The sequence below is a fragment of the Lissotriton helveticus genome, chromosome 5_1 (genome assembly GCF_964261635.1).
Source record: "Lissotriton helveticus chromosome 5_1, aLisHel1.1, whole genome shotgun sequence".
Taxonomy (NCBI): Eukaryota; Metazoa; Chordata; class Amphibia; order Caudata; family Salamandridae; genus Lissotriton; species Lissotriton helveticus.
The window spans coordinates 1,921,412,880-1,921,436,473 of NC_136065.1; the positions used below are offsets into that span (position 1 = coordinate 1,921,412,880).

General features: G+C 47.3%; 1 non-coding gene across 1 annotated transcript; it reads left to right on the forward strand.

The window, feature by feature from the left end:
- Positions 1–16,885: 16,885 nt before the first annotated feature.
- Positions 16,886–16,972, forward strand: TRNASTOP-UCA (transfer RNA opal suppressor (anticodon UCA)). The gene has a single exon. It is a non-coding gene; the product is annotated as a tRNA-Sec (tRNA).
- Positions 16,973–23,594: the final 6,622 nt, after the last annotated feature.

The window sequence follows — 23,594 nt, forward strand, 5'->3', positions numbered from 1 at the left end:
GAAACGGCCCAAAACAAAACATGTGGAAAGTTCTGGAATCTGCATGGATCCACAAACTTCCACACATCCTGAATTCTCCAAAGTCTCCTAAACAAAATGGTACCTCACTTGTGTAGGTGGGCCAAGTGTCCCCGGCACAGGTAGGCCAAAAATGTATTGCGGAGACATCAAAATTATCTATCACCAAACAACCTTGTTTTGCAAGGGGTGTCACCTGGGTTTTCGGCCCGGGCTCGGCAGCCATCTAGGGAAACGTACCAAACCCAGACATTTCTGAAAACTAGACACCCAGGGGAGTCCAGGGAGGTATGGCTTGCGTGGATCCCCCAATGTTTTCCTACCCAGAATCCCCTGTAAACCTCAAATTAGCTGGAAAAACCAAATTTTCCTCATGTTTCTGTGTGGGACAGTTGTGGGATCACCGGGATGACACAAATTAACGGCAACCCAGCATTTCCCCAGGTCTCCCAATAAAAATGGTACCTCACTTGTGTGGGTGGGCCATATACCCGCAGTAGGGAAGGGCCCAAAACATATTGTGGAGACATCAAAATTACCAATCACAAAATGACCTGGTTTTGCAAGGGGGGACCTTGGTTTTTGGCCCCAGGCTCGACGGCCATTTAGAAAAACCTACTAAACCCAGACATTCTTTAAAACTAGACACCCAGGGGAGTCCAGGGAGGTATGGCTTGCATGGACTCCCAATGTTTTCCTACCCAGAATCCTCTGTAAACCTCAAATTAAGCTTAAATAAATCTAATTTTTCTCATGTTTCTGAGTGGGAAAGTTTTGGGATCACTGGGTTGACATGAATTTCTCACCACCCAGCATTCCCCCAGGTCGTCCTATAAAAATGGTACCTTGACAGGCAAGGACTCAAAACGTATTGTGGAGACATTAAAATTACCAATCACAAAACTACCTGGTTTTGCAAGGGGTGTCACCTGGGTTTTTGGCCCCGGGTTCGGTGGCCATCTATGGAAACCTACCAAACCCACACATTTCTGAAAGCTAAGACACCCGGGAGAGTCCAGTTTTTGTGGTGTCTGCCCAATGGGGGCAGAAAGTGCAAAAATAATCATCCCAGTATTGGGGAGCGACCCTTGCCCAAGACATTGCCAAAATTGATCCATAAAGAAATCCCTGGTGTCTTGTGGCTTCTGCCCCCTCTGGGGGTCAGATGGGCCTAAAAATATAAGCCCAATCTAAATGACCCAAAAAAATTACCCTACTAAAGGGGAGCGACCCTTGATCAAGTGGCCGCTCCCCGTCATCGCCAACATGGATCTACAAAATAAATCTCTTGTGTCTAGTGGCTTCTGCCCCCCTTGGTCATTTTGAGATAGGTAACTTTGATGTCTCCACAATATGTTTTGGACAAATATTACTGCCTATCCATCTGTTCCTCAACTACACACACATACTGGATGGATTTGGCACGAGGGTGAGTGAAATGTTCAAAATGTATATTTTATTAACAAGAGATTTCAAAAAAAGGAAATGCACTGTTAATAATTAAAAGGTTAAACATCTGAACCAATGACTCTCAGCTAGTGAGCCGTAAGGCTACGTCAAGGCACCAACCTCTTCACAGCCATTCACACACCTTTCATACTTGACACACACATTCACACCACCAGCTGCGAGCCTAGCACATTTCAACTCTCACATCAACAGACAATGTAGAAACAAAGTACACCCTGGCGGAGAAAGACAGAAAAGACAAATATTACTTCGAAATGAACTATTCCTTAAGTACACACACATACTGGTTGGATTTGGCACGAGGATGAGTGAAGGTCCAGAGCGTAAAATTTTATTAACAAGAGATTTCACAAAAAGGAAATGTACTGTTAATAATTAAAAGGTTACAAACCAGAATCAATGACTTACAGCTCATGAGTTGTTAAGCCACAGCAAGGCACCAACCTCTTTACAGGCCATTCACACACCTTTCATACGGGCCACACACAAGACCATTCACACCACCATCCACGGGCCTAGCACATTACAACATTCACATCAACAGACAGTACCATTCAAGGGCACATCATTTTCATACTCAGCCTGAACTGCCAGGCCAGGTCATCGCTGGACCAGAAACAAGCACCCTGGGACCGGTTTTGGGGTAACACCCCTCATCGCCAGGTTAACTTGAATCCAGTGGCAAAAAGAGCAAAGGACCCACATCTGGGCATACCCTGCCAACGAGATGAAGGACGGAGCACTGAAACTTTTCAGACACTCACTACCCGTCACAGATCTGGGTTGAATCCATCATCGTTCTTTAGCTCACTTTGCCACCCCAGTTTAGACCCAGTCATATGCAAATCAGTATTGACCCTGTGCCTCATGGGAACAGTCCAGCCTGAGCTGCCAGGCCAGGTCCTTGCTGAACCGTAAACAAGCACCCTGGGAGTGGTTTTGGGGTAACACCCCTCATCAGCCAGGCTAGCTTGAATCCAGTGGCAAAGTAAGCAAGGGACCCATGTCTGGTCATACCCTGCCAACTTAGGATGAAGAAAGCAAACACAACGAGATGATGGATGTAGCACTGAAACTTTTCAGACACTTACCCCCAGTCATAGATCTGGATAGAATCCATCACGTTCTTTAGCTGACTTCGCCACCCCAGTTTGCACCCAGACATATGCAAATCAGTCTTGACCCTGTGCCTCATGGGAACAGTCCACCCCGAACTGCAAGGCTAGGTCCTCGCTGGACCAGAAGCAAGCACTCTAGGACCGGTTTCGGGTGTGCCTCATAAGAACAGTCCAGCCCAAACTGTCAGGCCATGTCCTCGCTGGATCGGAAACAAGCATCCTGGGACCGGTTTCGGCTGTGCCTCATGTGAACAGTCCAGCCCAAAGTGCCTGGCCAGGTCCTAGCTGGACCTGAAAAAAGCACCCTCGGACCGGTTTCAGTTTATTGTATCAGGACATCATTAGTGGATGGTGGGGACAGTCGTTGTGAGTGAGGTGGTGGGCGGAGGAGTTTTTTTAGGGGAATGGTAGTCATGTTGTGTAATAGAGAAGATAATTTAAAGTTATGTGGAATGGTGTGTTGTTTATGTCTTTTGCGTATATTGAGGATGGAATATGTATGTGTTTGGGATGGAGATAGAGCATCATGGTCCTGTAGTAAGGCTCTAAATTGTGTAATGATGAAAAGCTGGTGAGAAAGTGTTGTTGTGTATGAGAGGAGTTTGTGATTAGAATTTTTATCGATTGAAAACTGTGGGGTAAAGTTGCTTTAGGATGCATACTATTTGTGTTGGCAAGAGGATCAGAGTGGGTGTGAGCTTATAGTATGTAACGAAATGTTTAATTGTGTGTGAATAAGATTTTGATGTGCTTGTGTGTGTTATATTTTGTTTTGTGGAGTAGTGATATGTGATATTGATGTAGTGAGTTCATGTGTAGGATTCAAATGAAAGAAGTGGGGGTGGATGTTAAAGGGGAAAGGGGTGGGGATATGTTGTGGAGGATAATGCATGTGGAGCATGAGAGGGGATGAAAAGGGATTATGACGGTTGGTTGTAGACTTAGTAGGTGAAAGGGGTAGTCTATGTGGTGGAGTGAAGTGTTTGGAGTGTTTAGTTGTATGTATTGGTTACAGGAGGAGGTATGTGTGTGGCTGGGTGGTACAAGAGAGGGTTGAGTAAAGGGGTGATGGAGCTGGAGTGGGCTGTGTTAGGAGGAGGGTACAGCTGTTTTTTGTATAAAAATACAGAGGATGTTTGATATCTGGGAGCTAAAAATCCTACTGAAATTTGATTGGCTGCCAACACTTCCACCAGGAAGTATTGGCAGCCATTTTGGGACTTGGCTTGTAGCTGAGTCCCACAAAAAAAGTTTTAAATAAATAAAAGAGGGCAGGCTTGAAATAACCTGTCCCCCGAGCCCTCTTGAGGGGAGAGCGGGGGGAGGGCACAGAGGGACCAGACAGTAGCAAAAAAAGAATTTAAAAAAAATTCTGCGGGATCCCTCAGTTTTTTCTTTTTTAAACAAAGGGCGGGCTCCCGTGCTTTGTTCATTATCGGTCTCTGTGTGGGCCCGTCCCGAGGCATTATGCAAAAAAGAGAAGCAGCGCATGGGCCTACCCTCTTGGGGCTTATTATGCCCCGGGGACCACCACCTTCCCAGGGCTTCTTTATTTTGAGGAGGCCTCTCTGACCTACCCCAGCCCCAGGGACCACCAACTCCTCAGGGCTTAATGTTTACAAAATGTGGGAGTGCCGCACGGACTACCCGCAGTCCCTGGGGGCTGCAACCTCCCCGGGGCTTTAATGGTAGTTAATGCAGGGGCCAAGCAGACTCCCGCTGTGCCGGGAACCACTACCCCCGGGGCAAATTTGAGGGAAGGAGGGGGCAGCGCAGCCCCCCTCTCCTTGAGACATAGGTGACCCTGGGGACTGCCACTTTCCTCTGGGCCATCTAGAAATGCTTTCACTAGCTGAAAGTGGTTTAGAATTGCTTTTGGATAGAGGGAGCTGCATGTTCAGGTTCAGGTGGGACCCGGGCACCCAGACTAGAGGCTAGTCCCCAGAGGACGGGATCCCCGGGACCGTAATCGGCCCAGGAGAGGGGACATGTGCCCCTCTCTCTTTTTATTGTTTAAAAAAAGGGGTCAGGCCCCTGGAGATAGGGTCCCTGGGGCCATAATCAGCCCAGGAGGGGGTCTGCTTGACCCCTCTCCCTTTAAATCATAAAGAAAAAGAAAAAAAAAGGCTGGGCCCTGGTGAAATTGGCCCGGGGAGGGGGGCCTGCGTGCACCTCCTCCCCCGTTGAAAAACTGCCTGACCCTGGGAGATGGGATCCCAGGGGTTCACAATTAGCCTGGGAGGGGGAACCTGCAGCCCCCCCTCTCTTTTTTTTTTAATGGGGCAGGCCCCTGAGGAATGGGGTCCCTTGGGCCGAAATCAGCCAGGGGAAGTGGACCGCTTTGCCCCCTCCCTTTAAATCATTAAAAATAAAAACCGGCCCCCAGGGGATGGGATCTAGGCCTGAAATTGACCTGGGAAGAGGGCCACGACCCATCTCTTTAAAAAAAAAAAAGGGGTACGCACTGGGGGAAAGGGTTCCTGGGGCAAAAATGGGCCCCAGAGGGGGGCCATTCCCTTTAAATCATTAAAAAAACAAAAATAAAAGGCCGGGCACCGGGGAATGGTGTCCCCAGGGGCGAAATTGGCCCAAGGAAGGGGGCCTACAAAGCCCCCTTCCCTAAAAAAAGAAAAAAAGCATCCAGCAACTTGCCGGAAGACACGCACCCTTTCTCCCCCACTCTGCAAATACTCCATACGGTGCGCTGCGTGTTGGGGGAGGAAGTTCCCTTGTATCCAGAGAGTGCTTGTGGACCAACTAGCCCTCCTGTTACCTCCAGTAAGTCCCTCACAGAGGGATTGCTGGGAGGTCTTTGCAGACCACGCCCCCTTTCTCAACCACTATGCAAACACACCTCCTGGCACGCTGCTGGTTGGAGAATTAAGTCCCTTTAGCTCCAGATGGTCATTGGCGGCCAATAAGCCCTCCAGTTAGCTCCTGTAAGTTCTACAGAACAGGATTGCTGAGAGGTCTTTGACAGCCACGTTCCCTTTCTACACCATTCTGCAAATACACCTCCGGGTGTGCTGCTGGATGGGGGATAAAGTCCCCTTGGCTCCAGAGGTTCCTTTGGGGCCAAGAAGCCCTCCTGTTACCTCCAGTAAGTCCCTTACAGCGGGATTCCTGAGAGCTGATCGGAGGCCTGCCCAGTTTCTCCACCACTCTGCAAACGCGACTGCCAGTAGGAAAAACATAGAAATTCACTTAAAAAAGGTTACATGGACATTATAGTTGGGAAATAGATATTGGAAAACCTTAGAAATTCATTGAAAAAACAAAGGTTACAGGGATGTTATAGTTAGGAAATAGAATGAAAAAAACTTAAAACTTCACAGAAAAAAACAAAGATTACAATGATGTTTTAGTTAGGCTCATATTTCCATCATACAAAACAAGTGGGATTCAGCAGTTATTGTTACCTGACCTAATTATAACTTATGCCCTTGAAATGTGCTACTTATGACCTCACATAGTACAACACTCACAGCAGCCCACTATCACCTAACCCCACTTTAAAATGTTTAATTGCACAAACTAAACTAGCCACCAACAATACCCCATCTGCCTCTAGGAGATACCAAGACATACACATACCTGAAAACTGAACAATGACACATAATGGGGAACCTTTCCTTTTACGTGGCAATCTAGACAAGAAAAAATAAATCCTAATATTCTCTCCAGCAGATAAGTTACTAAAACTGAGACAATGTGAAACTTGGGTGATGGTTGGGACCTTCAAAATGTCCAAAAGCATTCCCCCAGATATACACCATACATGGTGAATATCAAGACAACTATTCCTTTTATATATGCTTTACTACCAAATAAACAAACCAGCACTTACTAAAAGATCCTAAACCATATAACTAAAAAGCAAATAATTGCTACCTCCCAAAAATTATCATAGACTTTGAGCAAGCCATGATACAAACCTTTCTAAAAATTAATCCTCACACAGTCATACAAGGCTGTTACTATCATTTAAATCAAAGTATCTGGAGACACCTCCAAAAGCTTGCACTAAGTCTGGAATATTCTACAACAAGCCAATTTTCCTTTGAAATCAAACAAATGATAGCACTAGCCCATGTCAGAGGTAGCTAGCCACTACAATTTACTAATAGGAAAGCATTTCTACCCGTTGTGGGTTGGCAGACTGCATTACTCAGGTCACAGACACCAACTAAAATTCCAAATACCATGGCGAAATGCCTATGAAAGCACCTTGGCACAGGAAGCCAAAATAAACAACGCAGTGAAAGGAAGGCACAATGCCTTTCAATCCACTTTAGGGAGAACCCAACTAACACTATACAAACAACTAAGAATAAAGCAATCTATTACCCATATTGGCCCTAAACCTAGCAAACAAACCAAGAGAATATACAATTCTACAGTTTAAAGTCAAACTCTTCATAAAGGAGAAGATTACTTAGAAATGATAGCCAAAGGCATATTGTAAAATAAATATTAACCTACCAGAGTCCTCAAAAACTCTGACAATTTCTTAACCAACAAGCCAAACCTTGTACTTTTTAAATAACAGCTATAATATTTTATTACATCAGTCAAAATATTTATTAAAATTCCAAATTTAAGGGGGAATGACTTGTAAGCCAAACATGGTGGCTGTGTTTTAGTTCAGCTCTGCACTGCAACCTATCATCCAACGCTATCTTGCAGCGATATGAGTGAGAACCAACTGCCATCATATAGTTTGGCGCCCTAACAATCTGGCATCCTGGGAGAGTTTTGTCACCTGGGGTGCTCCGGGTGCAGCTGAGAATGAGGTGCTGGAGAGGTGTGGCATGGCCAGATGTGGCATAGGCTGCTGACGCCGGTGCCCACAGAAAACCCAGAGCAGAGATCCAGACACAATGAGTGGCCAGCCATTTGGTCTTGCAAGACTGCTTTGTATATGGCAGGGGCCCCACAGTGCCACTGGTTGCCCTGCAGCTTCAGTGGACAACAGTGACTGGGGCCGAGCCCAATCCCGCAGCCATGATCATAAGATGGTGTTCTCTGGTGATAACAGTGACTTCCTCTTGGAGGCTGTTGCAACGTGCTGTGCCTTTACGCTGCTGGACTGATTTGGCATTGATCCATCTACACCACGTCCAGTGCGTGATTTTTTTTTTTACTGTTTTTAAACTTTACACTTTGGATACTGCACTCTCCCTTGTTGCTTTTCCAAAAATTATTTGGAGTGCTTCTGAATTTTTTACTCCAGTTTGGCAGATTTTGAAATTGGTTCTGTCTCATTTCGAGCTTGAACTCTGCGTTTTTAGATTGCCTCCCTTCTTATGCGTGTTTCTGTTCAAGGGAGGGAGTTGTGAAGGCAGGGCACTGCTTACGCACATTGCTGTGTTGGCGTGGGCTTGTTAGAAGTTTAAACACCATTTTGCCTTTCTGCTGCTTTTGCACACAACACTACATGTGACTGTTGTTGTAAGTTAGGCTGCTTGAATTTATAGTGGGATGTGGATTTATAGGGGAATAGGGTGAGAAGTTATTTAATTGCCTCAAATTGTAAAGCGCTCTGAAATCCTTCGTTATCAAGTTTGCGCTATATAAAACTTTATAAATAAAAAATAAATAAAAAAAATAAAGCCTTCAGCCAAGGGACCAGATGTGTCGAGGCCCATATCGGTGAGGATTCTTTGACAGCTTCTCCTGCACCCTCCTTGACGATACAAAGTGAAGAGCAGTCTGTGATTCCCACCAACTACGGCCCAGGTGTAAAAACTGAGCCGGGCACCTTTCTGGTGGTGGACTTGGCAAGAAAGCATATGGCAGCTGTTGGGGCCATACCAACATCCCAAGCAGTAAGAGGTGCCAGGACTTTGGATACCTAAGGTGGGGCCAGAAGTGCTGATCCTACCCATAAGTGACGAGTAGCAATCTAGCAACACATACCTCCCAGGGCCTGTGCAGCACTATTGATGAGCCCAGTGGGGTTCCCGCATTGGATTAGACCCACTCGCGATGTGGCAGGCTTCCCTCTCATAAGCAGATCTGGATTTCGTCACCGCGGTGCCAAAGAGACATCATGCCTGAGATTACACCCCTGGGGTGGTGTATGTCTGCATCAGTCTTGCCTACCGACAGGGCGGCTGGGTGTCCCCGGTCGCATATGACATCAGGAACAGAAGAGTTGTTGACACAGGTCTTGGCTCCCTATGGACTTGCTACCTGCGGTGGCGACTAGTGGAATCAATTTAGGATCCCTCTTGCCCCATCATGGGGGCAGTCAGTGATTCTTCATCAAGAATGGGCTTTCATTACACTGGACTAGTCCAGACCCCATTAGGGTGCAGCATGGGGGTGGACACACTAGTCGCCGACACAGCCGAACTACGTTTCGTTGCGCTTAGTGGCGTAGTGGGCCCACCCTCTCACACGGGTCAGCCCACATCCTACCTGGCATTCACATTCTGAGTTGGGGCCTGTAATTCAACAGATTCAGTATGCTGGAAACCTGACCACTCGTGCCATCCCAAGCAGCCTAACTGGGGGTCGGGCACGTCGGTGGTGGAACCAAAGATGCGCAGAACCAAAGATTGCACTGACGCGCACTTGCACAATATGACTATGGACAAGGGCAGCCTAGAGCCAATCAAAGCGCACTCAATAAATATACTCAACTGAGCAGGCCCTCAGCGCAGGCAGAAATAGGAGTCCATGCAGATGCAGTCCCGGATGATGCTGCCCTTCTTGCAGCCATCACACAGTCTTGTGACGCGCTTGATGCCAAGAAAGGAACTTTGGGCTCAGAGGTAACACTTCTCAGACAACACCTTCATAATGCAGTCGTACGGATCACCAAGGAGGAAACCTGGGTATCAGGGGTGGAGGACTTTATCGCCTCCCTACAGCAAAAAGTGTCTATACTCACTTCTGTAACAAGGGAGCTTGCGGTCCGCGTGGAGGGGGCCCCGAAGCAACGCCTCCGCAAGTTAAACACCAGCTATATTCTCCAATACCCTGCAAAACTATAAGTGATCTATCAATCACAGTCTTCTTTGATACCCCAGGAGAGGTGTTCCAGTGGAAGGATGAACAAAGTCATCACACACCACTGCGCCTGGAGTCGTATTCCTCTCAAGGTGACAAACAGTACACGACCACCAGAATTCAGACTGCTTGTTGTCAACAATCACACTCATCCTGGCGGTCCCCATGGTGAACGCAGATGCCTCGATGACTGAAGGGAGGGTTGCTGACCTCCCAGACACCTGGAGCTGACTCTCCTAAGTGACATTGAACCATAAGTACACTAGTTTGGGCTTTCCTTCATCTCACATGTGTACAATGGTATAGGTGGCCACACAACATAGTGAATAAGAGTACTTGCCCCTCCTTTTAGTTTCTTAGTGTTGGGTGGGAAGATTCCTTGGTACAGATCAGGGCAGACCGAATACGGGCCTTTGTTTGGGTTTCCAACGGCCCTGCTTAGCCGCGTCCAAAACGTCTGGCCCACCACTCCTGTGGTGGCTTGGGCTTACCGTCTGTAGACAACACTTCTAATTAGCCCTACATCTCTCCCAGCTTGCCTATCTGCTCCTAGAAACACAGACCCCCTGCATTGGGTCTCAACAGAACGCTCACTCCTCACATGTGGCGATGACCTTGGCCCCCTCTAAGAGGACCACACCCCCCAACTACCTCCTCCACATCCTGTGATGCAGGCTACACACAAGGCATGTACCGCCTTCTAGACGTAGACCACCATCTACACACCAAGGCACCAATATGGTACAATGACGGCATCTGAATAAACGGCCAGAAATCCCACTGGCCCCGTTAGAAAGCAGCGGGCATACGAACCCGGGATCATGTGCTACTGGACGGCGACCTGAAACCTTTCGTTCAACTACGGGAGGAAATTGATTTACACCCGCAGCAGGCCTGGCAGTATCTGCAGCTACAGCACTGTCTGAGCTGATGTATTGGTCCTTGCCCTTGGATCCTGCAATCCTTGCCAATAGTAGACTATCTGTCGGTGTGAGGCCAACACAAGGGGGTGATGTCTGCACTCTATGGCACACTGACGAACCACTTATTCTCACAACCTCTCATGCACAGCCTCCGTGTAAATTGGCAGTCACGCCTACAATTCACCTTCAAAAAAGAGGACTGGGTGAAGGTTATAGAGGCCCTGGACAAGGGAACCCGTGAGGCCCATCTGAAATTCTGTCTTTTTTAAGACCCCTCATGAGTGGTACTGGACCCCAATGAAGCTGCAGAGGCCAGCCTCCTTCCACATCCGAGGTGTTGGAGATGTCCAGGTGCACACTGCAACCTTCCCCACATTCTCTGCGAATGTCCTTCTATTCAATCTTTCTGGTCCTATATTGTGGACACCCTTGGAGGGTCCATGCTACTATGCCTTCCCCTTACCCCTCCCGTCATCTTGCTGCATAAAATCAGAGACTTCCCGGACATCACTCGCCCACAACAACGCCTCCTACACACAGTGCTATCCACAGCCAAGCTTTGTATCCTTTGGCAATGAAGGTCACGCACTCCCCCCACGCAAGAGGTCTGGATGGTGGCAATGATTCAAACAGCGTCCCATGAACACGTTATCTATGGCATTCAGAATCAGACCGAGATGTTTGGGCAGACATGGGTTCCCTCTCTTCGGGAGGCCACACACTAATTTCCTCTTCAGATGTCACCGGCCCACCTGTCCAGAGTGCAGCAAATGCCGGGTAGTTCAGGCTCCCACCTCCCCCCACTTCTTCATCCCTATAGAAAATCCCAGTTATCCCTCCACACATCCCGCGAAGCTTGCGGTCATTTTGAAGGAACCTCACAGTCACATTTAGGGGGATCAGGTGCTTTGGATATGAATATTCATGAATACATCATTTGCCTATTGGTAAGGTTCAATACTCTTAGGGCCATGGGTATGAAACTTAGGTTTGGCGATTCTCAAATAGCGAAATAGAGAATCGCTATTTGAGAATCGCAAAATGCTATGTATGTAGGATTTGCAAATCCTATGTATTCCTTAATTGAGAATCGCAAATTGCAATTCGCAATTAAGGAATACCTCCCCATTCATTCCTATAGGCCTAGAGGCCCATAGGACTGAATGGGGAGACATTCTCAATTTGCGATTCTCAATTAGAGAATCACAAATTGAGAATGCAATTTCAAGGGTGCCATGGTGTCAAAAGGACACCCTGTTGCACCTCTGAAATGTGCATGTGTGCACATGTGGGCATGTATGTGTGCCACATGGCACTTTGAAAAATGCAAAAAAGTGCATTTTTCAAAGAAATCGCAGATTACCACCAACTTGAAGTTAGTGGTAATTTGCGATTCCTTAAGGCCAAATTGCACTTTTTCTGTGCTTCTTACATTGCATTTAAAGAATAGCAATTTCATACCTGGCCCTCACACAAATGTCCTACTCTATTGAATTAGTACTAGCGATGCCATTCGAGGGGTTAATAGTTGTTATTGAACTGTTTGGTGTTATAATTATGTGTAAGGGCAATAATTGCGAAGCCACTGCTGGGTTTCATATCTTCGGAGCACGACCGCAAAAGTCCCTGCTTATGACCATGATCTGATCCGACGCCGCCCAGCCTCCGGGATGTGGGCCATATATGGCTGTGTAGTGCCGTTGGTATTGCATACTATTATTGATCGTATATTGCCGGTGCCAATGCCGTTATGCTCTGTGCTTTTCTTTTCTATGACTTCGCTATAATAAAAATATGTTTTAAAAAAAAGAATAGCAATTTGCGATTCCTTGAATGCAATCGCAAAATAAGGAATCGCAAATTTTGGGATTCCTTATTTTGCGAGGCAGTTTTGCTTTCATACATACCACTGAGCCAAATTGCGATCGCAAACGCCGAAATTCTGCGAACTTCAGCATTTGCGATCGCAATATGGAATGATACATATGGCCCTTAGTCCACATCATACGTGCCCCAGGAAGAAGCATATCCAACAAGAACTGTCAGCAGCATGTTTCTTTTATATTAACTGTAACTGCACTTATATTCCCAATAAAAAAAAAAAAAAAAAAAAAAAGAACTGTCAGCAGTAGGAATTACTGTAAATTCTCCACGAAAAGGCAAATGGTGTTAGACCTTTCCTGCGGTGACACATTACATACAGCAATGCTAAAGCTGAAGACTGATTTAGAAATGGCTAAGTCAAGAAACATGCTTACCTTAATTGATAATAGACTCCCTTCCAATAGTCTTTGTGCAAATAGCCCGTGTCGTGGGCTTTTGTTTACAGAAGTTATTTTGTGGTGTGTTTGGCGTTTTCTTTACACAGAATAGATCATGGCTCTGCCACTGCAACACTAATACCACAGACTTAACCAAAAGTGAGGTCACATCGGCCGCTCAATTGAAAACGACCTGTCCAATGCCACTTGTGCAATGATGATTAAAGGAGTCTAGGAGAGAGTGAAATTGAAAAGAAAGAAGAACAGGAGTGTTTGTTCTGTAGAGAGAGAGAGAGAGATCAGAGTGCGAAAACACAGTAAACCTTTCAACATGCCTGTTTAATTTGTGTTCTTTAACCTGAAATTTCCGGGGCTTTCCTATTCCATTGTTATTAACTGTGACATTTGCAATGATTTATCTGTACTTTGTCCACATCACAAGAAAGGCTGGCAGCAATTCTCATTGGCCTAGCCTGAGTGATACATTAAGGGCCAGATGTTGATGTCAAAATACCGGTCGGAATCGGCAGAAAATACCGATTTTCGGCCGTTTCCGACCGGTACTTTGACATTGGTATGTAGGGGCACTGAAAACTTACAGATTCGGTAATTGTACCATTACCGATTCTGTAAACTTACAGAATCGGTAAATTTTACAGATTCGGTATATTTACCGCTCCGTAAAATTACCGAATCTGTATTTTCCTATGTAGGTAGCACTTCTAACAGTGCTACAGGGCCTTTAGAATTCGTTATTTACCATGCAATAGAATTGTATGGTAAATAACGAATTCCTGTGTACATGCACATCTGTGTATGTACACCTCTGCCATGTGGCACACAGACATGCCCCTAGGGCATGTATGTGTGCCACACAAGCCAGAAACAGGGGTGCAACAGGGTGGCAAAGTGACACCCTGTCCCCCTTGTAAATTCGGTAATTTTACCGATTCGGTAATTACCGAATCGGTATTTGCTATTGAATCCTATGGGCTTCAAGGCAAATACCGATTCGGTAATTACCGAATCGGTAATTACCGATTATTACCGATTCGGTATTTTTACCGAATCATTAACCTACATAGCAATTACTGAATTGTAAATACCGAATCGGTAAAATTCGGTATTTACCATTCGGTAATGTGCTATTACCTACATCTGGGCCAGAGTGGTTCAATTCCACCTTCTGGGCGAGGCAGCTTTTGTGATGGGCTGCCCATTGTCAGGGTAACTAATACATGTTTTTTTGTCAATTCTGTTCATGTTCACAACTTGTAGCAGACAATATTTGGTAACTACATTTTCAGCAGCCCTGCCGACACGTGTTTTCTTCAGTGTTTTCAAGGCCACGTCACCGTTTAAGATCAAAGAGTAACCGAGAGAATTCCTTGTTAAATAGTAGCCAGCGCTCTGAGGGGCGATTCATCTGGGCACCCCAGCAAATCATGAAAGGAAGGGTATGCATTAAACACAGTGTAGATTGGAGAATCTGACATTAATAATCTAAGAGATTGGGAAGAGATAGTGTCCGATACTAATGAAATGAAGGCAGTGATGTTCATCAATGAAATGACGGTATCACATTTGACAATATCAAAGTAAATGGTCATCTATATGCTCCTGTAGATGCCCCAGGTACTGAGGAAGGACCACTGAACCCAATCCTCAGTCCACGGAGTAGGCTTTTTGTGGGCACTTTACTTCTTTGTTGCAGACTTTGCTCACAGATCTTGGAGTCTCACAGTCTTTCTGTGCACCCACTATAATCAAATGAATAAATGAATACATGAATGCATATGTATAATGAAACATGCAAAAGGAGTTTGCCTCTAGGCTATCCCATTTTTTGGGCCAGATAATGGACCCTGAGGCACAACGACATAAAGTGATATCCTCAGGATTATACCATTCCATCACATTTGGAAACTAGGATTACAAAGTCCTTTTGTACAACAAAAAATCTAACATCCTTACCTCGTCCTCTCATCTTGAGTGATCCAGCAGAGCAAAAAATATGTTGCATAACCTGATTAATAGAGTGTTTTAAATCTTCTGACCGCCTCTGCCCTCCTCCACTGCTGGGGTGCCACCCTTTTCCCCTTTCCCCCCCGAGTTCAATCAGAGGTCACAGAGCCCGGCTGTCACTGCATAGAGGCGCTCTGCTCAGCATCCTCAACCTTGTTCCCACATCAGCACGTGGCCTGTTCCTAGTCTGTTGCACCTGCTCCCCCCAGTTCACACCACTGTCGAGTGACTGACAGTTTTATCAGAGTAATCCAGGAAACCAAGAATGCAATGTTTAAGTCCCACACTTTTCATTTACAAAGCACTAGTGTTCTCAGGTGTCTTACTACAATTGAAGTGACTCGGAACTACAATTCCCAGAATGTATTAGGTTATTCAAATAAAATACAGGACAAGAGTGTTGCATGTTTGATACCATGAAATCACCAGGTAAGTCTTCCTTACATAGCGGACCACTTACATAAAGGTCAGCCTATGGTCTCTGCAAGTAATTCTGCCTAGGACGAGAAGGCTTCGAGAGGCACAGCCAAGAGGAACGGTTACCAGGAGGAACTACTACAAATCCTCCAAGAAAAGGTAAATACAGCAAACCTAAAACTGATGACTGATGTAGAAACGGGTATGCCAAGAAACGTTTAGATTTATTAATAAATACACCTACACCTCAGCTTCACTTGTCTTTACAATTAGCACATGTCGGGGTTGTGGTGTCTTGGACTTTCCTTTACACAAGTCGTGTTGTGTTGTCTTGGGCTTTTCTTTCCACAAGTCGTTTTGAGGTGTCTTGGAATTTCCTTTCCATGAGTCATGTTGTGGTGTCGTGGACTTTCCTTTCCATGAGTCATGTTGTGGTGTCTTGGCTTTCCTTTACACAAGTCATGTTGTGGTGTCTTCTACTTTCCTTTACACAAGACATTTTGTGGTGTCTTGGCTTTCCTTTACACGAGTCATGTTGTGGTGCCATGGCTTTCCTTTACACAAGTCATGTTGTGGTGTCTTGGCTTTCTTTTACACTAGTCATGTTGTGGTGTCTTGACTTTCCTTTACGCAAGTCATGTTGTGGTGTCTTGGCTTTCCTTTACACAAGTCATGTTATGGGGTCTTGGTCTTTCCTTTACATCATTCATGTTGTGTTGTCTTGGACTTTCCATACCACAAATCATGGTGTGGTGTTTTGACCTTTCCTTTACACGAGTCATGTTTTGTTGTTTTGGACTTTTTATTTACACGAGCCATGTTGTGGTGTCTTCAGCTTTCCATGAGTTATGTTGTGGTATCTTGGACTTTCCTTTACATAATTCATGTTGTGGTGTCTTGGCTTTCCTTTACATGAGTCATGTTGCGTTTTCTTGATCTTCCTTTCACACAATTCATGTTGTGGTGTCTTGGCTTTCGTTTACACAATTCATGTTGTGGTGTCTTGGCTTTCCTTTACACAATTCATGTTGTGGTGCCTTGGGCTTTCCTTTACACAAGTCATGTTGTGGTGTCTTGGCTTTCCTTTACTCAATTCATGTTGTGGTGTTTTGGCTTTCCGTTACACAAGTCATGTTGCGATGTCTTGGCTTTCTTTTACTCAAGTCATGTTGTGGTGTTTTGGCTTTCCTTTACACAAGTCATGTTGTGGTGTCTTGCTCTTTCCATTCAAGGAGTCAGAGAGAGTGAGAGAACAGAGTAAGGCGTTAAGAATGTCTGTTTATTCTGTGTTCTGTAAACTCAAATCAGCATGGCCTTTCCTCTTCTATTATTGTTAACGCTGACATTAGCAATGATTTATCTGAACTTTGTCCACATTATAAGAAAGTCTGGCAGCAAGTCTTGTTTACCCAGAAAGCCTGTCTCTGTTTTGCATACAATCAAAGGTTCATGTTATGAACTTTGACTAAATCAGTGCATGAAAATAAAGACAAATCAAAAATAGAGCTGAGCCCAGAACTTCAAAAAATAGTGGACATTGATAGCTAGGCGGATTACACATTTTGGCTGACACCCTACCTGTAAAAGAGTATGTATTCATGTGATATATATACCTGTTTTGCTACACTGTTTCTTTGCCCGGATGAACCTCAGTGGTCTGGGGTGCAGGCTTCAAACCTGTAGCTGTCTAGCGACAGAGTGGTTCAATTCCACCTTCTGGGCGAGGCAGCTTTTGTGATGGGCTGCCCATTGTCAGGGTAACTAATAAATGTTTTTTTTGTCAATTCTGTTCATGTTCATAACTTGTAGCAGACAATATTTGGTAACTACATTTACAGCAGCCCAGCTGACACGTGTTTTCTTCTGTGTTTTCAAGGCCACGTCACAATTTAAGATCAAAGTGAAACCGAGAGAATTACTTGTTAAATAGTAGCCAGCGCTCTGAGGGGCAATTCATCTGGGCACCCCAGCAAGTCATGAAAGGAAGGGTATGCATTAAGCACAGTGTAGGTTGGAGAATCTGACAATAATAATCTGAGAGATTGGGAAGAGATAATGTCCGATACTAATTAAATGAAGGCAGTGACGTTCATCAATGGAATGAGGGTATCACCTTTGACAATATCAAAGTAAATGGTCATCTATCTGCTCCCATAGATGCCCCCGGTACTGAAGAAGGACCACTGAACCCCATCCTCAGGCCACGGAGTAGGCTTTTTGTGGGCACTTTACTTCTTTGTTGCAGACTTTACTCACAGATCTTGGAGTTTCACAGTCTTTCTGTGCACCCAATATAAACAAATGAATAAATAAATACATGAATGCATATGTATAATGAAGCATGCAAAATGAGTTTTCCTCTAGGCTATCCCATTTTTGGGGCCAGATAATGGACCTTGAGGCACAACGACATAAAGTGATATCCTCAGGATTATACCATTCCATCACATTTGGAAACTAGGATTAAAAAGACCTTTTGTACAACAAAAAATCTAACATCCTTACCTCGTCCTCTCATCTGGAGTGATCCAGCAGAGCAAAAAATATGTTGCAGAATAACCTGATTAATAGAGTGTTTTAAGTCTCCCCCAGTATATCTCTACCCATTTCCCGGCAAAGGGGAAAAAATGGCCAGGTATGGAGGCTCCGTGGAATAATGTGTCCTCTGCAGGCACTTGTGTATGACGTCATGGACACAGATTCACATCCTGGCGGGACCACTCAGTCTTTCATCCTTCTGCAGTCAATAAAATGAGTGTCATTGTGTTGGGTAACAATATAAATCGGTTATTCAGCATCAAGATTCCTTTCTGGGTGAATGTGTGCTTTACAAATGCATGTGTTATATTAATAACACTCCTTTTTGTAAGAGTTTCTGGCTGTGGAGAGAAATGGTGCAACTGCCAGAGTGGTCGGCAATGAAATGAAGGGGTATATTCACAAGAACGTGTGATAACTGCCGCAAGAGTAGCGTAACACAACTTTCAACATCGCAGTCTATCGTGGGAAAATAACCCCGTGTCAACGTGGAATTCACGACGCGGCTGTAGCATGCGATTGACACCAGATAACGCGTCAAATGTCTGCATGAAGATGAACGCCATGCCGCAAAAATGCGATATGCGTACGATAAAAAACATGCGATGAGGCCAACCGCGGTACAAAAAGTAGCGAAAACCAGCCACAGGCCTGCAAATCCCACGCGTCTGGTGGGACAATGCACCATAAAAACCACAGAAAAAACACACCAGAAACAAGCCAAAGCATGTAGCAACTTGTATGCACCCTGACCCAGCGCAGAGGCCAACTCGAACTCCATAACCTCCACTGACCACCAGCAAGGAACAACGGGGTTGGGGAAGTCCGAGGAGAAGAGGGAGAGGAAGATGGGGTGCAGACTGCAGGAAAACAAGAACAGTGTCACAGAGGTGACAGAACACTACCATCAACTGACCCACAGCAGACCACCTGGAATGCAGTCGGAGTGCTGAGGAGGCCAATCGAGGAGGCCAATAGGCGCCGGCATGACATGACAACCTTAAACAGGCACAAACCCGCTGCCAACAGGAAGGCAGCAACGGCGACAGGAGGTGGCAGTCCAGTGCCACAGGAGGAGCTGGAGGAAACCCAGGCCAAAGTCATCAGTGTGGAGATGGTGCAAGGAGTAGGGAGTACAGACACAGCTCGAGAGGACATGACACAACATCAACAGGGAGTGCAACGAACAGGGACTGGGGGGACAGGGGGAGATGGGCACAATGGCAAACATGCACAACAAGGTGTAGCACACTGCACCCCCACAATTACCCAGGATCATGTCCCAGATACCCGTGGCACACTTCAGCGCACCCACATAGCAAGAACGGCACACCCACATTGATGGAAACGTGGTACAATGCGCATAGCCGACACTGCAGAACAGAGAACACAACTGGCTCCGCACATGCACAGAAACATGCCTACTACATCAAACTGAGCCGGAAACTGTGAAATGGAAATGTACGCGTACAACCTCACATCCGTCATGAAGTCCAAATGTACAATGTCCCGCAGAAGAATCCAGCACCTCCCAAACAGTCACAATGTACATTGGCATACAGTCTGCATGCAAACCAGCACAATGCGCCAACATACATGTCAACACAATGTCAACATGCATCTCCCCTTCACATTGCAGAGAGGCACACAACACCTTCAGCAGAGCACAGTATACAACACATCTGTGATGCCGGAGAGGACTACCACACCATCGACACCGATGCCCTACAACAGCCCATAGATATCCCACACAACCCCCCACCAGGACCCGGCCAGCCAAGTCACTCAGAGGAGAACACCGAGACTGCAACAGACCACACAGCAGGAAACACCCACAAGCACAGCTGGCTCACCACACTATGCCCACCCACACATGGCACACCAATGCCTGTGTCAGCACGCCAAAAGGAGGTGGCCCAACAGGTGTGGGTGGGGTCCAAACCCATGGAATGCGAACTAGAACACATACATAGGTATCTATCACCCTTCAGGGATCACTCACACCCCACTAAGGAGACCCTCACTGCCATAGAGACATATGTAGTTACACATTCACAGTACAGAACCACGCCCGGGGCGCTCAAATAGCAGTCACATACCCATGATGGCTCTGTGTTCGACGGCCCTGGCCACTCCCCTTACGAATTGAGTGGGTGAAGACAAAGCTACACGTCCAAGCTCCAACCCGCTGCCTGCGGTGACATGTCTGCATCCGATGTACACAGCACAATGTAATGTCGTAGGGCCCAGGGCACTCATGCATACAACAAGATCACAGTGTCACAGAGGTGACAGAACACTACCATCAACTGACCCAAAGCAGACCACCTGGAATGCAGTCGGAGTGCTGAGGAGGCCAATCGAGGAGGCCAATAGGCGCCGGCATGACGTGACAACCTTAAACAGGCACAAACCCGCTGCCAACAGGAAGGCAGCAACGGCGACAGGAGGTGGCAGTCCAGTGCCACAGGAGGAGCTGGAGGAAACCCAGGCCACAGTCATCAGTGTGGAGATGGTGCAAGGAGTAGGGAGTACAGACACAGCTCGAGAGGACATGACACAACATCAACAGGGAGTGCAACGAACAGGGACTGGGGGGACAGGGGGAGATGAGCACAATGGCAAACATGCACAACAAGGTATAGCACACTGCACACCCACAATTACCCAGGATCATGTCCCAGATACCCGTGGCACACTTCAGCGCACACACATAGCAAGAACGGCACACCCACATTGATGGCAACGTGGTACAATGTGCATAGCCGACACTGCAGAACAGAGAACACAACTGGCTCCGCACATGCACAGAAACATGCCTACTACATCAAACTGAGCCGGAAACTGTGAAATGGAAATGTACGCGTACAACCTCACATCCGTCATGAAGTCCAAATGTACAATTTCCCGCAGAAGAATCCAGCACCTCCCAAACAGTCACAATGTACATTGGCATACAGTCTGCATGCAAACCAGCACAATGCGCCAACATACATGTCAACACAATGTCAACATGCATCTCCCCTTCACAATGCAGAGGGGCACACAACACCTTCAGCAGAGCACAGTATACAACACATCTGTGATGCCGGAGAGGACTACCACACCATCAACACCGATGCCCTACAACAGCCCATAGATATCCCACACAACCCCCCACCAGGACCCGGCCAGCCAAGTCACTCAGAGGAGAACACCGAGACTGCAACAGACCACACAGCAGGAAACACCCACAAGCACAGCTGGCTCACCACACTATACCCACCCATACATGGCACACCAATGCCATGTGTCAGCACGCCAAAAGGAGGTGGCCCAACAGGTGTGGGTGGGGTCCAAACCCATGGAATGCGAACTAGAACACATACATAGGTATCTATCACCCTTCAGGGACCACTCACACCCCACTAAGGAGACCCTCACTGCCATAGAGACATATGTAGTTACACATTCACAGTACAGAACCACGCCCGGGGCGCTCAAATAGCAGTCACATACCCATGATGGCTCTGTGTTCGACGGCCCTGGCCACTCCCCTTACGAATTGAGTGGGTGAAGACAAAGCTACACGTCCAAGTTCCAACCCGCTGCCTGCGGTGACATGTCTGCATCCGATGTACACAGCACAATGTAATGTCGTAGGGCCCAGGGCACTCATGCATACAACAAGATCACAGGGACACATGCATCTATAATTTTGAACTGGCTACGAGCACATGCACCCGGCCCCTTTATTGGCAGAGCCACATGTACAGTGGCGCCTGTGCTGGATTTGTGTTGGGTGAATGTGAGCCATTCCGCACGGAATGTCTGGTGCTGGCAACCCCTTGGACATTGGACACCAGTGCAACGGAAACAGAAAGCCGGAGAAAGTCCAGAGGACAGTCAACATGCAAACAGAAGTGTCAGTGAGTTGCAGTGCACAGGGGTTGGGACACTAGAGATGAGCACGCTCAAGTGAAGAAAAAGTCTCGGATTGTGTCCCTTTGATATATTCCTGATGCAGATGCAGTGGTGTGTGTTAGACCTGCATCATCTTCCCAATCAACGTCTCAGGGCCCCCATACTGTTTGAGGTGACATAGCTGCGTAACTGCTCCACAGCACAAAACTCAATCAGCAACGGACAATGGCCTGCGGTGCACTGAGTCACTGGCACCTGGAGTGCTGAGCAGTGTTTCAGGCCAATGATGGCATCCACAATAGATCTGAGCAACTCCGTCAGTCTGTCATGACCACCGTTTCGACTCTGGCAGATGGCGGTTGGAGGTGGTCCTTGCGGTGGTGGCGTGTGCCTGCTGCGGTGTTGCGATGTCCGGGCCGGTCAGGACTCACTTTGGTGTGTGAGCCCTGGTGGGACGCATTAGGGCCCGGAGACTGCGTACAGCGCATGGCCACAGAGAAATGGCGTTGATGAGCCCAAGGCCAATTCTTCAGGGACCATCCAATATCTCAGAAGAAGAGGTCCTGGACCGGACCAGCACAGAGTTAGTGGCCGGCACAAGCACCCAGCCACAGGACGGTGACTTGCGCTACAGTCAGATGGGCCATGCGACCTGAGCGGGGTCTCATCAATGTCTGAGGTGTATGTTGCACTGGGTTGCGGGGGACAGTGGAAGGTGTCCTCCGGGGCATGATGCGAAAAGTTTGATTTTATCCGGAAGCAGCAAATAGTGGGGTTGAAAGCGCAAGCCTCACTTTCACCACCAATTCAGTATCAGCTACATGAGGATGAAAACTAGCCACTAGTCCATAGACTCAGATGCCACCAATGTACGACCAGTGAGTGTACATGAATTTTGGGGAACAGCCTTAGTGGCACCGGTGCCGAGAGGGGATGAAGTCTGCGATGATGCCTGTACAGTGATATTAACTCCGCCATCGCTAAATGAAGATTCATTGACCTACTAGCCTGCAGTATAGGCCAGAGGCAGCAGTCAGCATGGGCCATTCACAGAGTGTCGCCGGCATAGGTTTGTGGCCTCACTGGCCTGCGTAGTTCAAGTTCAGTGGCACCATGTATTCGGTCACCTCAGTGACTGTGACCCAGCTTTTGTCTGTACTAAGCCGCATCTTCCTCTTACTCCTCTCCGTACGACCACTGGTGTGGACTCTGCCATTTGTGATTCACGACTAGGTGCTGGATGTGGGACCTACTGTTCCACAGGGTAGTCCTGGTCCCTCATCCACATGTCACCGGCTGGAGTTGAACAGGGTTAGTGGCACCACTTGTAGTCAGCCTGGCGTTGAACAGGGTTAGTGGCACCACATGTCGCAAGATGCCCATATGGAACTATGCCTCACTGATCGGGGGTCTGGTGCTGTGGCCCCTGACCTAGATTTGGGGTCCCTGCCATTCAGGACTTAGGACACAGTTTCACATATGGGACCTACTAGGCTGAAGAGGACACCGGTGTAGTATGTGAATGAGGAAGGAGTAATGTGGGCCAGCGTCGGGGGGCCAGCGATGGTCTGAGGGGCTGGCAAGGTCGTGGGCGTGGAGCTTGCACAGGCCCGGTGTGGGCCCTCCTTGACACACGCCGGTGTTGGCAGGTGATCAGTGTGGCTTGGCTGCGCAGGGGTGGGCCTGACGGGTATGTGGTCCAGCAGGCCGGGGTACGGCAGGCGCACAGGATTGCAGGCAACTCCGCTCACGAGGACGGCGTCGGCCTTGTGGCGGGGTGACAGGCGCCGCCCTGGCAGAGATGTTAGGCTTTCCGGAAGAGCACCACGCCCAGGGCTACGTTCTTTTAATCACACCTCTACGCTGGCCTGGCGTACGCCGGGCCATCACACTCTGCTCACGCT